The 17,547-nt window shown below is 39.0% G+C and overlaps 1 non-coding gene across 1 annotated transcript; it reads left to right on the top strand.

Moving 5' to 3' along the window:
• The first annotated feature begins 6,480 nt into the window (after positions 1–6,480).
• Positions 6,481–6,588, top strand: LOC148579828 (small nucleolar RNA R71). The gene has a single exon (XR_015895792.1). It is a non-coding gene; the product is annotated as a small nucleolar RNA R71 (small nucleolar RNA).
• The last annotated feature ends 10,959 nt before the right edge of the window (positions 6,589–17,547 follow it).

Here is a 17,547-nt window from a genome sequence, read left to right as displayed (position 1 = left end):
GATACAACTAACCAGCAAGTGCACTGGGTCGTCCAAGTAATACCTTACGTGAGTAAGGGTCGAATCCCACGGAGATTGTTGGTATGAAGCAAGCTATGGTCACCTTGTAAATCTCAGTCAGGTAGATATAAAGTGATAATGGTGTTTTTGAATATTATATAATAAAATAGGGATAGAGATACTTATGTAAATCATTGGTAGGAATTTCAGATAAGCGAATGGAGATGCTTTTCGTTCCTCTGAACCTCTGCTTTCCTACTATCTTCATCCAATCAGTCTTACTCCTTTCCATGGCTGGCTTTATGTGATACATCACCACTGTCAACGGCTACTTTCGGTCATCTCACGGGAAAATGATCCAATGCCCTGTCACGGCACGGCTAATCGTCTGGAGGCATCACCCTTGCCAATGGCTTCATCTTATCCTCTCAGTGAATAATATGCTCACGCACCCTGTCACGGCACGGCTATTCATCTGTCGGTTCTCGATCATGCTGGAATAGGATTTACTATCCTTTTGCGTCTGTCACTAACGCCCTGCAATCGCGAGTTAGGAGCTCGTCACAGTCATTCAATCATTGAATCCTACTCGGAATACCACAGACAAGGTTTAGACCTTCCGGATTCTCTTGAATGCCGCCATCATTCTAGCTTACGCCACGAAGATTCTGGTTAGGAGATCTAAGAGATATTCGTTCTAGCTTAATTCATGTAGAACAGAAGTGTTTGTCAGGCACGCGTTCATAAGGGAGAAGGATGATGAGCGTCACACATTATCATCACCTTCATCACGTTCTTGGGTGCGAATGGATATCTTAGAAGAGAAATAAGAAGAATTGAATAGAAAACAGTAGTACTTTGCATTAATCTTTGAGGAACAGCAGAGCTCCACACCTTAATCTTTGGAGTGTAGAAACTCTACCGTATGAAAATACATAAGTGAAAGGTCCAGGCATGGCCGTGTGGCCAGCCCCTATGGTCTAAGAACAATGCGTTCAAAGATGATCCTAAGATCCTAAGATGATCAAAAGATGCCTAATACAATAGTAAAAGGTCCTATTTATAATAAACTAGCTACTAGGGTTTACATGAGTAAGTAATTGATGCATAAATCCACTTCCGGGGCCCACTTGGTGTGTGTTTGGGCTGAGCCTGAGTGTTGCACGTGCAGAGGCCATTTGTGGAGTTGAACGCCAGTTTCTGTGCCAGTTTGGGCGTTCAACTCTGGTTTTGGATCCTTTTCTGGCGCTGGACGCCAGATTTGGGCAGAAGGCTGGCGTTGAACGCCAGTTTACGTCATCAATTCTTGGCCAAAGTATGGACTATTATATATTTCTGGAAAGCCCTGGATGTCTACTTTCCAACGCAATTGGAAGCGCGCCATTTCTAGTTCTGTAGCTCCAGAAAATCCACTTTGAGTGCAGGGAGGTCAGAATCCAACAGCATCAGCAGTCCTTTTTCAACCTCTGAATCTGATTTTTGCTCAAGTCCCTCAATTTCAGCTAGAAAATACCTGAAATCACAGAAAAACACACAAACTCATAGTAAAGTCCAGAAATGTGAATTTAACATAAAAACTAATGAAAACATCCCTAAAAGTAACTAGATCCTACTAAAAACATACTAAAAACAATGCCAAAAAGCGTATAAATTTTCCGCTCATCACAACACCAAACTTAAATTGTTGCTTGTCCCCAAGCAACTGAAAATCAAAATAGGATAAAAAGAAGAGAATATACTATAAATTTCAAACTATCAATGAAACAGAGATTCAATCCTATGAGCGGGACTTATAGCTTTTTGCCTCTTGAATAGTTTTGGCATCTCACTTTATCCATTGAGGTTCAGAATGATTGGCATCTATAGGAACTTCAGATTTCGAATAGTGTTATTGACTCTCCTAGTTCAGTATGATGATTCTTGAACACAGCTATTTTATGAGTCTTGGTCGTGGCCCTAAGCACTTTGTTTTCCAGTATTACCACCGGATACATAAATGCCACAGACACATAATTGGGTGAACCTTTTCAGATTGTGACTTAGCTTTGCTAAAGTCCCCAATTAGAGGTGTCCAGGGTTCTTAAGCACACTCTTTTTTTGCTTTGGACCTTGACTTTAACCGCTCAGTCTCAAGTTTTCACTTGACACCTATACGCCACAAGCACATGGTTAGGGACAACTTGGTTTAGCCGCTTAGACCAGGATTTTATTCCTTTAGGCCCTCCTATCCACTGATGCTCAAAGCCTTGGGATCCTTTTTATTTCCCTTGCCTTTTGGTTTTAAGGGTTATTGGCTTTTTCTGCTTGCTTTTTCTTTTTCTTTCTATTTTTTTTCCCATTTTTTTTTCGCCTCTTTTTTTTTTTCTGCAAGCTTTGTTCTTTGCTGCTTTTTCTTGCTTCAAGAATCATTTTTATGATTTTTCAGATTATCAAATAACATATCTCTTAGTCATCATTCTTTCAAGAGCCAACATATTTAACATTCTTAAACAACAACTTTAAAAGACATATGCACTGTTCAAGCATACATTCAGAAAACAAGAAGCATTGTCACCATATCAATATAATTAAGCTAAGTTCAAGGATAAATTTGAAACTCATGTACTTCTTGTTCTTTTGAATTAAAACATTTTTCATTTAAGAGAGGTGATGGATTCATAGGACATTCATATCTTTAAGACAAAGTTACTAACTACTAATGATCATGTAGTGAAGACACAAGCATAGATAGGCACATAACATAGAAAACGAAAAACAGAAGAAATAAGAACAAGGAATGAATCCACCTTAGTGATGGTGGCGTTTCCTTCTTGAGGAACCAATGATGTCCTTGAGCTCTTCTATGTCTCTTCCTTGTCTTTGTTGCTCCTCCCTCATTGCTTTTTGATCTTCTCTTATTTCATGAAGCATGATGGAGTGCTCTTGATGTTCCACCCTTAGTTGTCCCATATTGGAACTCAATTCTCCTAGGGAGGTGTTGATTTGCTCCCAATAATTTTGTGGAGGAAAGTGCATTTGAGGCATCTCCGGGATCTCATGGAAATGAGCTTCTTGCGCCTCTTGAGCTCCATTATTGGGCTCTCTTGCTTGCTCCATCTTTTTCTTAGTGATGGGCTTGTCCTCTTTAATGAGGATATCTCCCTCTATGTCAATTCCAGCTGAATTGCATAGGTGGCAAATGAGGTGAGGAAAGGCTAACCTTGCCATGGTGGAGGACTTGTCAGCCACCTTGTAGAGTTCTTGAGGTATAATCTCATGAACTTCCACCTCTTCTCCAATCATGATGCTATGGATCATGATGGCCCGGTCTATAGTAACTTCAGACCGGTTGCTAGTGGGAATGATTGAGCATTGAATAAACTCCAACCATCCTGTAGCTGTAGGCTTGAGGTCCAATCTTCTTAGTTGAACCGGCTTGCCTTTGGAGTCAATCTTCCATTGAGCTCCTTCTACACATATGTCCATAAGGACTTGGTCCAACCTTTGATCAAAGTTGACTCTCCTTGTGTAGGGGCGTGCGTTCTCTTCCATGTATGGCAAGTTGAACGCCAACCTCACATTTTCCGGACTAAAATCTAAGTATTTCCCCCGAACCATTGTAACATAGTTCTTTGGATCCGGGTTCTTACTTTGATCATGGTTCTTGGTGATCCATGCATTGGCATAGAACTCTTGAACCATTAGGATGCCGACTTGTTGGATGGGATTAGTTAGAACTTCCCAACCTCTTCTTTGAATTTCATGTCGGATCTCCGGATACTCATTTCTTTTGAGTTTAAAAGGGACCTCAGGGATCACCTTCTTCTTGGCCACAACATCATAGAAGTGGTCTTGATGGGCTTTGGAGATGAACCTTTCCATCTCCCATGACTCGGATGTGGAAGCTCTTATCTTCCCTTTCCCTCTTCTAGAGGATTCTCCGGTCTTAGGTGCCATCAATGGTAATGGAAAAACAAAAAGCTTATGCTTTTACCACACCAAACTTAGAATATTGCTCGCCCTCGAGCAATAAACAAAAGAATAGAAGAAGAAGAAGAAGAAATATGGAGAGGGAGAGGGAGATGTGGTTTCGGCCAAGAGGAGTGTAGAGGGGTGTGTTGTGTGAATTTGATGAAGAATGGAGGGCTTTATATAGGGAAGGGAGGGGGGTTATGGTTCGGCCATATGGGTGGGTTTGGGTTGGAAATTGGTTTTGAATTTTGAAGGTAGGTGGAGTTTATGAGGTAGGTTTATGGGGAAGAGTGGATGGATGTGAGTGGTGAAAGTTTAGTGGGGAAGAGAGATTGAGGTGATTGGTGAGGGGTTTTTAGGGAAGAGTGTTTGTGGGGTTGTGTGAAAAAGAGTGGTGAGAAGAAGTGAGTGGAGGTAGGTGGGGATCCTGCGGGGTCCACGGATCCTGAGTGGATCCTGTGGGGTCCACAGATCCTGAGTGGATCCTGTGGGGTCCACAGATCCTGAGGTTTTCAAGGATTTACATCCCTGCACCCCTTAGGCATGTAAAAATGCCTTTGTATCCAACTCTGGGCGTTCAGCGCCAGGTTGGTGGCCATTTTGGGCGTTCAGCGCCAGAACCATGCTCTGTTCTGGCGCTGAACGCCAGACAGATGCTCCTCCAGGGTGTGATTTTTTCTTCTGCTGTTTTTAATTCCGTTTTCAATTTTTCTATTTATTTTGTGACTCCACATGATCATTAACCTGAGAAAACATAAAAATAAGAATTAGATAAACATTGGGTTGCCTCCCAACAAGCGCTTCTTTAATGTCAATAGCTTGACAGTGGGCTCTCATGGAGCCTCACAGATGTGCAGAGCTTTGTTGAAACTCTCCAACACCAAACTTAGAGTTTGGATATGGGAGTTCAACACCAAACTTAGAGTTTGTTGTGGCCTCCCAACACCAAACTTAGAGTTTGACTGTGGGGGCTCTGGTTGACTCTGCTTGGAGAGAAGCTTTTCCTGCTTCCTCTCCATGGTTGCAGAGGGAGATCCTTGAGTTTTGAATACAAGGGAGTTCTCATTCCATTGAAGGACTATTTCACCTCTGTCAACATCAATCACAGCTCTTGCTGTGGCCAGGAAAGGTCTTCCTAGGATGATGGATTCATCCTCTTCCTTTCTAGTATCCAGGACTATGAAATCAGTAGGTATGTAAAGGCCCTCAACCTTTACTAATACATCTTCTACTTGTCCATAAGCCTGTCTTCTTGAGCTGTCTGCCATCTCTAGTGAGATTTTAGCAGCTTGCACCCCATAGATTCCCAGTTTCTCTATTACAGAGAGGGGCATGAGGTTTATTCCTGAACCAAGGTCACACAGAGCCTTAAAGATCATGGTGCCTATGGTACAGGGTATTATGAACTTTCCAGGATCCTGTCTCTTCTGAGGCAATGTCAGTTGATCCAGATCACTTAGTTCATTGATGAACAAGGGAGGTTCAACTTCCCAAGCATCAATGCCAAACAATTTGGCATTCAGCTTCATGATTGCACCAAGAAACTTGGCAGTTTGCTCTTCAGTGACATCCTCATTCTCTTCAGAAGAGGAATACTCATCAGAGCTCATGAAGGGCATAAGGAGGTTCAATGGAATCTCTATGGTCTCTAGATGAGCCTCAGAGTCCTTTGGTTCCTCAGAGGGAAGCTCCTTATTGATCACTGGATGTCCCAGGAGGTCTTCCTCCTTGGGATTCACGTCCTCTCCTCTCCTCACAGGTTCGGCCATGGCGCTTATGTCAATGGCCTTGCACTCTCCTTTTGGGTTCTCTTCTGTATTGCTTGGGAGAGTACTAGGAGGGATTTCAGTGATCCTTTTACTCAGCTGGCCCACTTGTGCTTCCAGATTTCTAATGGAAGACCTTGTTTCATTCATGAAACTTACAGTGGCCTTAGATAGATCAGAGACTAGATTTGCTAAATTAGAAGCATTTTGTTCAGAGTTCTCTGTCTGTTGCTGAGTTGATGATGGAAAAGGTTTGCTATTGCTAAACCTGTTTCTTCCACCATTATTAAAGCCTTGTTGGGGCTTTTGATCCTTCCATGAGAAATTTGGATGATTTCTCCATGTTGAGTTATAGGTGTTTCCGTAAGGTTCACCTGAGTAATTTACCTCTGCTATTGCAGGGTTCTCAGGATCATAGGCTTCTTCTTCAGAAGATGCCTCTTGAGTACTGTTGGATGCAGCTTGCATTCCATGCAGACTCTGAGAGATCATATTGACTTGCTGAGTCAATATTTTATTCTGAGCCAATATGGCATTCAGAGTATCAACTTCAAGAACTCCCTTCTTCATAGGCGTCCCATTATTCACAGGATTCCTTTCAGAAGGTGTACATGAACTGGTTATTAGCAACCATGTCAATGAGTTCTTGAGCTTCTGCAGGCGTTTTCTTTAGGTGAATGGATCCACCTGCAGAGGTGTCCAGTGACATCTTTGATAGCTCAGATAAACCATCATAGAATATATCCAGGATGGTCCATTCTGAAAGCATGTCAGAAGGACACTTTTTGGTCAACTGTTTGTATCTTTCCCAAGCTTCATAGAGGGATTCACCTTCTTTCTGTCTGAAGGTTTGAACATCAGCTCTAAGCTTGCTCAGCTTTTGAGGAGGAAAGTACTTGGCTAAGAAAGCCGTGACCAGCTTATCCCAAGAGTTCAGGCTGTCTTTAGGTTGAGAATCCAACCATAATCTAGCTCTGTCTCTTACAGCAAAAGGGAAAAGCATGAGCCTGTAGACTTCAGGATCTACTCCATTAGTCTTAACAGTATCACATATCTGCAAGAATTCAGTTAAGAACTGAAAAGGATCTTCAGATGGAAGTCCATGAAACTTGCAGTTCTGCTGCATCAGAGAAACTAATTGAGGTTTCAGCTCAAAATTGTTTGCTCCAATGGCAGGAATGGAGATGCTTCTTCCATGTAAATTGGAATTAGGTGTAGTAAAGTCACCAAGCATCTTCCTTACATTATTATTATTTTCTGCTGCCATCTCCTCTGCCTGTTCAAAAATTTCTAAAAGGTTATCTCTGGATTGTTGTATTTTAGCTTCTCTTAATTTTCTCTTCAGAGTCCTTTCAGGTTCTGGATCTGCTTCCACAAGAATGTTCTTATCCTTGCTCCTGCTCATATGACAAAGAAGAAGGCACAGAAAAATAATAATAATAATAGAGATCCTTTATACCACAGTATAGGGATCCCTTTGTGAGTGGAAGAAAAGAGGGGGAGAAAAAGAATGTAATATAATGGAAGAAACACAACTGTGAGGATGGAAGAGAGATGAAATGAGATGTTAGGATATGAATGAATAAATATAATGAGATGGGGGAGGAATAATTTTCGAAAATTATTTTTGAAAAGGAGTTAGTGATTTTTGAAAATCGTTTTTGAAAAATATTTAGTAATTTTTTTCGAAAAAATTTTTTTTTTGAAAATAGAAATAAAAATAATTAGTTAATTAAAAAGAAATTTTTGAAAAAGGGGGAGGTATTTTCGAAAATTAGAGAGAGAGAGTTAGTTAGGTAGTTTTGAAAAAGTTAAACAAACAAAAAGTTGGTTAGTTAGTTGAAACAAATTTTGAAAAAGATAAGAAGTTAGGAGGTTAGAAAAGATATTTTTGAAAAAGATAAGATGAGAAGATATTTTTGAAAAGATATGATAGAAATTAGTTTTTGAAAAAGATTTGATTTTTAAAATCACAATTAATGACTTGATTCATAAGAAATCACAAGATATGATTCTAGAACTTAAAGTTTGAATCTTTCTTAACAAGCAAGTAACAAACTTCAAATTTTGAATCAAAACATTAATTGATTAGTTATTTTCGAAAATTTTATATAAAAATAAGAAAAAGATTTTTGAAAAAGATTTTTGGAATTTTTTCGAAAATAACTAAGAAATTTGAAAAAGATTTGATTTTTGAAAAAGATTTTGAAAAAGATAAGATTTTCAAATTGAAAATTTGATTTGACTCATGAGAAACAACTTGATTTTAAAAATTTTTGAAAAAGTCAACTCAATTTTCGAATTTGATGAGAGAAAAAGGGAAAGATATTTTTTTTATTTTTGAAATTTTTATGAAAAACATGAAAATTATGCAATGCATGAAATTTTTAGATCAAAACATGTGATGCATGCAAGAATGCTATGAAGGTCAAGATGAACACCAAGAACACTATGAAGATCATGATGAACATCAAGAACACATTTTTGAAAAATTTTTAATGTAAAGAAAACATGCAAGACACCAAACTTAGAATTCTTTAATGCTTATGCACTAAGAATTCAAGAATGCATATGATAAACATGAAAAGACACAAAACAAAAAATCATCAAGATCAAACAAGAAGACTTACCAAGAACAACTTGAAGATCATGAAGAACACTATGAATGCATGAAATTTTCGAAATATGCAAGATGCACATGCAATTGACACCAAATTTATGATTTGACTCAAGACTCAAACAAGAAACACAAAATATTTTTGATTTTTATGATTTTCTAATTTTTTTGTATTTTTTCGAAAATTACATGAAAAAGAAAAAAAATAAGGATTCAAAATTTTTAATATGAATTCCAGGAATCTTGCCATGTTAGTCTAAAGCTTCAGTCCAGGAATTAGACATGGCTCACTAGCCAGCCAAGCTTTCAATGAAAGCTCCGGTCCAAAACACTAGACATGGCCAATGGCCAGCCAAGCTTCAGCAGATATGGATACTTTTCATGTATAGAACAACTAAGTGTGTGAGAATCTCTTTATTTGTGATGGTAAGTTGAAACCCCAGTCCAAAGATTAGACATGGCTTACAGCCAGCCAGGATTCAACAAATCATCATGAAACACTAGAATTCATTCTTAAAAATTTTGAATAAATTTTTTTTTTTAAAGCAATTTTTAAAAAAATAAATTTTTTTTTTCGAAAACAAGAGGGAAAAAAATTTTTTTTTTTTGAAAATATTTTTAAAAGATTTTTGAAAAGAAAACGAAAAGAAAGTTACCCAATCTGAGCAACAAGATGAACCGTCAGTTGTCCAAACTCAAACAATCCCCGGCAACGGCGCCAAAAACTTGGTGCTGTTGCCGGATCAAAAGGGAATCTGGCACTTGATGTTACCGGACCAGAAGCTTGCCGAAAACTCAAAACAATCCCCGGCAACGGCGCCAAAAACTTGGTGCACGAAATTGTGATCTCCAGGTTCGAACAAATCCTGGTAATGGCTCCAGAGCTTGGTGCTCTGATCTTAATTCATAATTGTCACAACTTCGATACAACTAACCAGCAAGTGCACTGGGTCGTCCAAGTAATACCTTACGTGAGTAAGGGTCGAATCCCACGGAGATTGTTGGTATGAAGCAAGCTATGGTCACCTTGTAAATCTCAGTCAGGCAGATATAAAGTGATAATGGTGTTTTCGAATATTATATAATAAAATAGGGATAGAGATACTTATGTAAATCATTGGTAGGAATTTCAGATAAGCGAATGGAGATGCTTTTCGTTCCTCTGAACCTCTGCTTTCCTGTTATCTTCATCCAATCAGTCTTACTCCTTTCCATGGCTGGCTTTATGTGATACATCACCACTGTCAACGGCTACTTTCGGTCATCTCACGGGAAAATGATCCAATGCCCTGTCACGGCACGGCTAATCGTCTGGAGGCATCACCCTTGCCAATGGCTTCATCTTATCCTCTCAGTGAATAATATGCTCACGCACCCTGTCACGGCACGGCTATTCATCTGTCGGTTCTCGATCATGCTGGAATAGGATTTACTATCCTTTTGCGTCTGTCACTAACGCCCTGCAATCGCGAGTTAGGAGCTCGTCACAGTCATTCAATCATTGAATCCTACTCGGAATACCACAGACAAGGTTTAGACCTTCCGGATTCTCTTGAATGCCGCCATCATTCTAGCTTACGCCACGAAGATTCTGGTTAGGAGATCTAAGAGATATTCGTTCTAGCTTAATTCATGTAGAACAGAAGTGTTTGTCAGGCACGCGTTCATAAGGGAGAAGGATGATGAGCGTCACACATTATCATCACCTTCATCACGTTCTTGGGTGCGAATGGATATCTTAGAAGAGAAATAAGAAGAATTGAATAGAAAACAGTAGTACTTTGCATTAATCTTTGAGGAACAGCAGAGCTCCACACCTTAATCTATGGAGTGTAGAAACTCTACCGTATGAAAATACATAAGTGAAAGGTCCAGGCATGGCCGTGTGGCCAGCCCCTATGGTCTAAGAACAATGCGTTCAAAGATGATCCTAAGATCCTAAGATGATCAAAAGATGCCTAATACAATAGTAAAAGGTCCTATTTATAATAAACTAGCTACTAGGGTTTACATGAGTAAGTAATTGATGCATAAATCCACTTCCGGGGCCCACTTGGTGTGTGTTTGGGCTGAGCCTGAGTGTTGCACGTGCAGAGGCCATTTGTGGAGTTGAACGCCAGTTTCTGTGCCAGTTTGGGCGTTCAACTCTGGTTTTGGATCCTTTTCTGGCGCTGGACACCAGATTTGGGCAGAAGGCTGGCGTTGAACGCCAGTTTACGTCATCAATTCTTGACCAAAGTATGGACTATTATATAATGCTGGAAAGCCCTGGATGTCTACTTTCCAACGCAATTGGAAGCGCGCCATTTCGAGTTCTGTAGCTCCAGAAAATCCACTTTGAGTGCAGGGAGGTCAGAATCTAACAGCATCAGCAGTCCTTTTTCAACCTCTGAATTTGATTTTTGCTCAAGTCCCTCAATTTCAGCCAGAAAATACCTGAAATCACAGAAAAACACACAAACTCATAGTAAAGTCCAGAAATGTGAATTTAACATAAAAAATAATGAAAACATCCCTAAAAGTAACTAGATCCTACTAAAAACATACTAAAAACAATGCCAAAAAGCGTATAAATTATCCGCTCATCAACAACCCAATGTTATTTAATTATATTTATTATAGACATTTGTTTTCCATTGTCATGTTACGTTTCATTTAGGTAGATGATCATGTGAAGTCACAAAAACAGCTGCAGAATTAAAGCGGAATCAAAAATAGCATCAAAAACAGCACACCCTAGAGGACAGGCTTACTGGCGTTTAAACGCCAGTAAGGATAGCAGAATGGGCGTTTAACGCCCAGTCTGACAGCATTCTGGGTGTTAAACGTCAGAAATGGCAGACAGACTAGCGTTTAATGCCAGAAAAGGATGTCTGGTGTCTGGCTGGCGTTAAATGCCAGAATTGGCAGACCGACTGGCATTTAACGCCAGAAAAGGGTGTCTAGTGGGCGTTAAACGCCAAAAAAAGGGCATCAACCTGGTGTTTAATGCCAGAAAAGGTAGCAGAGTTGGTTTTAAATGCTAGAAATCGCACACAGAGGGCGTTTAAATGCCAGAAAGGTGCAGGGAGCAGAATTCCTTGACACCTCAGAATCTGTGGACCCCACAGGTTTCCCACCTACCCCAACTCACTCTCTCTCCTTTTCACACCTCTTCATAACACTCTTCTCCAAATACCCTTGACCAATCACATCAATACCTCTTTCCCAAATACCATTCACCTATCAAGTCCTACCCTCTACCCCATAATCTCTTCACCACTCACATCCATCCATCATAAAACCCCACCTACCTCACCATTTAAATTCAAAACATTTCCTCCCAAACCCAACCCCTTCATACATGACTTCCCTCTCTCTCTTACCCTATAAATACCCCTCCTTACCTCCTTCAATTTCACACATCATAAAAACTTCAACCCCCTTGGCCGAATCCAACACACCCCTCTATCTCCTCCATTTCTTCTTCTTCTCCTCCCTTCTTTCTTCTTTTGCTCGAGGACGAGCAAACCTTTTAAGTTTGGTGTGGGAAAAAGCTCTGCTTTTTGTTTTTCCATTACCATTAATGGCACCTAAGGCCGGAGAAACCTCTAGAAAGAGGAAAGGGTAGGCAATTGCTTCCACCTCTGATTCATGGAAGATGGAGAGATTCATCTCAAAGGTCCATCAAGACCACTTCAATGAAGTTGTGGCAAAAAAAAGGGTGATTCTCGAAGTCTCCTTCATGCTCAAAAGGAGTGAATATCCAGAGATCCGACATGAGGTTCGAAGAAGAGGTTGGAAAGCTCTCACTAACCCCATCCAACAAGTCAGAATCTTAATGGTTCAAGAGTTCTATGCTAATGCATGGATCACTAAGAACCATGATCAAAGTGTGAACCCGAACCCAAAGAATTGGCTCACAATGGTTCGGGGGAATTACTTGGATTTCAGTCCGAAAAATGTGAGGTTGGCATTCAACTTACCAATAATGCAAGGAGATCCTCACCCTTTCACTAGAAGGGTCAACTTTGATCAAAGGTTGGACCAAGTCCTCATGGACATTTGTGTGGAAGGAGCTTAATGGAAAAGAGACTCCAAAGGCAAGCCGGTTCAACTGAGAAGGCTTGACCTCAAACCCGTGGCTAGGGGATGGTTGGAGTTCATCCAACGCTCTATCATTCCTACTAGCAACCGGTTTGAAGTTACAGCAGATCGGGCTATCATGATCCATAGTATCATAAATGGAGAGGAAGTAGAAGTTCATGAGATCATACCTCTAGAACTCTACAAGGTGGCAAACAAGCCCTCCACTTTGGCAAGGTTAGCCTTCCCTCATCTCATCTGTAACTGATAATGAGTTTTTGCCCGATGGTTTAGAATTTCTCTTGTAGAAATAAGAACTTCGTTGTAAGCATAGTTCTAAACCAACAAACAATTCTCACATCAAAAATTTGAGTTGTCACAAGTAACAAACCCCAATGAATTTATAACCGAAGTATTTAGACTTCGGGTCGTCTCACAAGGAATTGCAATGAAGTGATCAATTATTGGCTATGAAAATACAAGGGGGGTTTGATTTGATAAGAGGGGCAAGAAATTAAATGACAAAAAAAGTAAAGAGAGTAATTAAAGAAAGAAATTAATAAAGAGAGACATTCATGGCAAGGATTGAGATCATAGGCTTTCTATCCTAGTCATGCAATGATTAATTCATCTTATTTAGTCAACTCCAACAAATAGGGAGAAATTCAAACAAGACTAATCAATCATACCACAATAATAACAAGAATTTATCTTATTACGTCATCTCCAACATTGGAAGAAGGTATCATATTATCTTCCATGAGAGAAAGTCTAATAAGACTAGCTAATCTCAATCCGAAAGTCCTAATCAACTCACTAATTTAATTAGCAAAAGATTAGCGTCAATGAAAACAATATTCCAAAAGTCCTAATCAACTTACTAATTTAATTAGCAAAAGATTAGCGTTAATGGAAACAATATTAGCTAACAACTCTAGATCACCAACATGAGTTGGGTTTTCATGACTCAAGATTGCCCAATTACTCTTTCCAAGCCAAGAATGCTCAAAATCTACTCTAACATCCGTTCAAGCATTTTATCAAACACTTGGAAGGCATACAAGGAAAGCATAGTAAAAAATGCAAGAATTGTAAAATCTACCAACTACCAATTGCAAGGAAAGTAAATTCACAACTCAAATCATCAATAAAAGAACATCAACATTAAATTTCATTAAATGTAAATTAAGATCCAACAAGGTTCATGAACATAAAAGTAACAAAATAAAGGAAATGACAAGTAAAACTAGAAGAGTAGAGATGTAACAACAAGAAATTAAAAGGAAAAACTAAATCAAAATAAGAATTAAAAGTGAAATTCAAGAAAATTAAACCTAAACTACCCTAAATTCTAGAGAGAGGAGAGAGCTTCTCTCTCTAGAATTCTACCCTAAAACATGATGAAAACTAAATTATGACTACTTGGTTCATTTCCCCTTCAATCCTTGGATTCAATAGCATAAGAAATGGGTTGGATTGGGCCCAAAATGAGCTGCAAAATCGTTGGGGCAATTTCATTAAAGTGGACCCACGGCAGAATCGGCGCGCACGCGTACATGGCGCGTGCGCGCCCCTTAGCGCAAAGCAACATATGGAAAATTTTATATCATTTTGAAGCCCCGGATGTTAGCTTTCCAACACAACTAGAACCGCCTCATTTGGACCTCTGTAGCTCAAGTTATGGTCGTTTGAGTGCGAAGAGGTCAGGCTTGATAGCTTTATGGTTCCTTCATTTCTTCATGAGTTTTCCCACTTTGCATGCTTTTCTCCTCACTTCTTCCATCCAATACTTACCCTATGAACCTGAAATCACTCAACAAACACATCAAGGTATCCAATGGAATTAAAGTGGATTAAAATCGCCAATTTAGGGCCTAAAAAGCATGTTTTTACACTTAAGCAAAATTCAAGGGAGAATTACAAAACCATGCTATTTCATTGAATAAATGCGAGAAAAAGTGACAAAATCCCCCAAATTAAGCACAAGATAAATCACGAAATCGGGGTTTATCAAATCTCCCCACACTTAAACTAAGCATGTCCTCATGCTAAAATCAAGAAAGAAGCAAAGGGACATCAACATTTATTCAATGCAAACTAACTACATGCAACCTATCTATATGTAATCTATCTACATGAATGCATCCACTTAGTCAAAATAAATCAATTTCCAAGAATACATATACAAACACAAGGGCTAAGGCAATAGCAACCACTCAACCCACAATTGAATTGAATTATCAAAAAGATTTTACAAACTTGCAAGAAAAGAGATGATCATGGGTGGAAACATGTAATTGAGCAATCGAACCCTCACCGGATGTGTATCCGCTCTAGTCGCTCAAGTGTATGGGGTTGATTCACTCAATTCTCCCCTAATCATGCTTTCCAAGATTTGTTTTTCATCTAACAATCAACAATTACTTTATGCATGCATACAAATATCATGAGGACTTTCCCATAGGTTGTAATGGGGCTAGGGTCAAGGTAGGATGCATATGGTCAAGTGAGCTTGAAATTCGAATCTTTGATTAACTTAAACTTCCCACCTAACCAATGACAACCTATACAATTTTAAACAAACCTAACTACCCATTCTTCACTTTTTCACACACTCATGCGTTCTCTTTTTGATCACCACACATATGCGTTGACTTTTATTGAACCTTGTTTTGGGGCATTTTTGTCCCCTTTTTATTGTAATTCTTTTTCTTTCTTTTCTATATATTTTTTTTCTTCTTATATATATATATATTTTTTCTTTTTTTTTTGTTTTTCTCATTTTTTTTTCAAACTAAAACATATACAAGAGCATCAATGCATATGGTTTACACATGATTAATACATGAGTATGTTCCCAATTCCCAAAATTTTCAACACAAATACAAAAATACCTTTTTATTCCCTCCCAATGTTTCCAACTCTCCCAAAATCAAATGATAAACACTCTCACTAGCCTAAGCTAATCAAAGATCCGAATTAAGGGATATTTATTGTTTTTCACTTAGGCTTGTAATGTGCTACAATTAAGAACAAATGGGTTAAGCATAGGCTCAAATTGGTTATCAACGGAAGATAAAAGGTAGGCTTATTTGGGTAAGTGAGCTATTTGAACAATGGCCTCAATCATATAAATGTATGTATACACAAAATAATGGACATATAGAATTGAACAAATCAAAGATTACAATCATAGGAAGAGAATAATGCACACAAGAATGAAAATAAGTGGTCATATATGATGTAACCACACAGTTAAGGCTCAAAACTTACATGCTTGTGTTCTTAGCTCAAAAACATGATCCACAATGTATATGATTCAAGAAAGTTCTAAAAAATTTTTTTTTTCAATCAATTGGGGTGCCTTATAGATAAAATCCTTGGAAAATATCATGATTTTGACTAAGCTCATTATATACATATGCAAAATAAGAAAGTGCAACTAAGAATCCTAAAATGAAATGCAAAAGTGTTGGGATTAGAAACTTGTTACCAAAAACGCCGAGTGGTCGGACGACCTCCCCACACTTAAAAGTTTGCATCGCCTTCGGTGCACTAAAAATGAGCAAGGGAGTACGGCGACTTTCCGAGTTGCCACCTTCAGCTGGTAGGTCAACCGGTTGCTGCGTGTTCTTCCTTCCGCTTCCATTTTTGCTTATGGTGCATCAATCATGAAAAATAAGATAAACACCGTAAGATGAGAAAGTACAAAAGCAAAGAAGCGTGAATTGTTGGAATGAGGTAAATCACTAGAATTGAGTGAGTGAATTGGTGTGACAATAATGAAAAATAAGTGTGTGGGTCCTAACTTGCATGCGGTTTAGAACTCACACCCTAGTATTTAAAAATTATGTCACAATTATACAAAGGAAAACATGCACTTCACTCATTCTAGTGTGCTTGAGATACTTTAAAAGACTTGTAGGTTAAGTCAACCACACAAGCAGTGAAGAGGCATGAAAGCATTCAAGCAATTAATCAAGCAATTGTGAAATTGGGTAATGCATGGACATTGATTGATGTGTAGGTAGACTTAGTAAATAAAATGGTCTATGAAACTCACACAACAATCAATGAGACATGTTGAAGTTGTTGCAACACCTAAGTGACATAGAGGTGGAACACATGGATGCTATAGAACTTAGGAAAAAGGATATAGAAGTCAAAAATCAATCACATAGCAAGCATGGCCCACAAAGCTTTACAAAGCTCAAAAATATGTCACTAGGTAAGCTTTCGATCCAAATTCAGTATTCCTAAATCTCAATGCATGAAATAGGTGATGTTCACTTAGAACAAGCATCCTAAAAAAAATGCATTGATAATATACAATTGCCTAACAATGCATGATGAATGCATGGTGGCCAAAACATGCAATTCAAAGAGGTAAGATGCATGAAGGCAATGTAACAAGTACTTGGTATTCACAAATTTTTAACATGAAAATTCAAGACCAAGTAATAAATTGCAACCTCAACTAAGGAATCCAACAATGACAATAACAACAATGATGTTAAACTAACATCCCATTAGTAATAAGCAGCAGTAAATGGTAAACAAGATTAGTAAACCAACACTTATAATGGAAAACAAAAATTAAACTAACTAACTAACTAAAAGAAATGGTGTTACATGGTGTTTGGTAGTGTCGGATGATGATTGAAGGGTGGAAAGAAAAGAGAAGAAGAAAAGAAATGGAAAGAGGAGAAGAAAAGAAGGTGAGTGAAATAGGGCAATCCACGCGTGCGCGTCATGTGTGCGTAAGCGTGGATTGATGAAATGGAAGCGACGCGTACGCGTACAGTGTGCGTACGCGTGCATGGCGAAGCAGAGAGTCGGTGCGGACGCGCAAGGTATGCGTTCGCGTGCCTTTGGGCACAAAGTTGGCACACTTCAGGCACAACTCTCGGGTGAATGTATGGAGGGGTGGAAAAACTCAATCCACGCGTACGCGTAAATGGCATGTCCGCGTGGATGGTCGAAAATGCTTGAGGCGCGCGTATGCGTGAAGTGCGCGTGCGCGTGGATGGTGCTCTGTTTTTTCAAAATTTTTCTATGTCTTTGCACCAAACCAAGCATTCCAAACCTCCAAACAGCTACCAAAACATCATAAAATCTTATTTGACCTACTAGACTCCCAATTAAACT

The sequence above is a fragment of the Arachis ipaensis genome, chromosome B10 (assembly GCF_059453495.1).
Source record: "Arachis ipaensis isolate K30076 ecotype BB chromosome B10, ASM5945349v1, whole genome shotgun sequence".
Classification (NCBI taxonomy): Eukaryota; Viridiplantae; Streptophyta; class Magnoliopsida; order Fabales; family Fabaceae; genus Arachis; species Arachis ipaensis.
The sequence above is the reverse complement of the archived record's forward strand: the minus strand, read 5'-3'. Positions and strand labels throughout refer to the sequence as shown.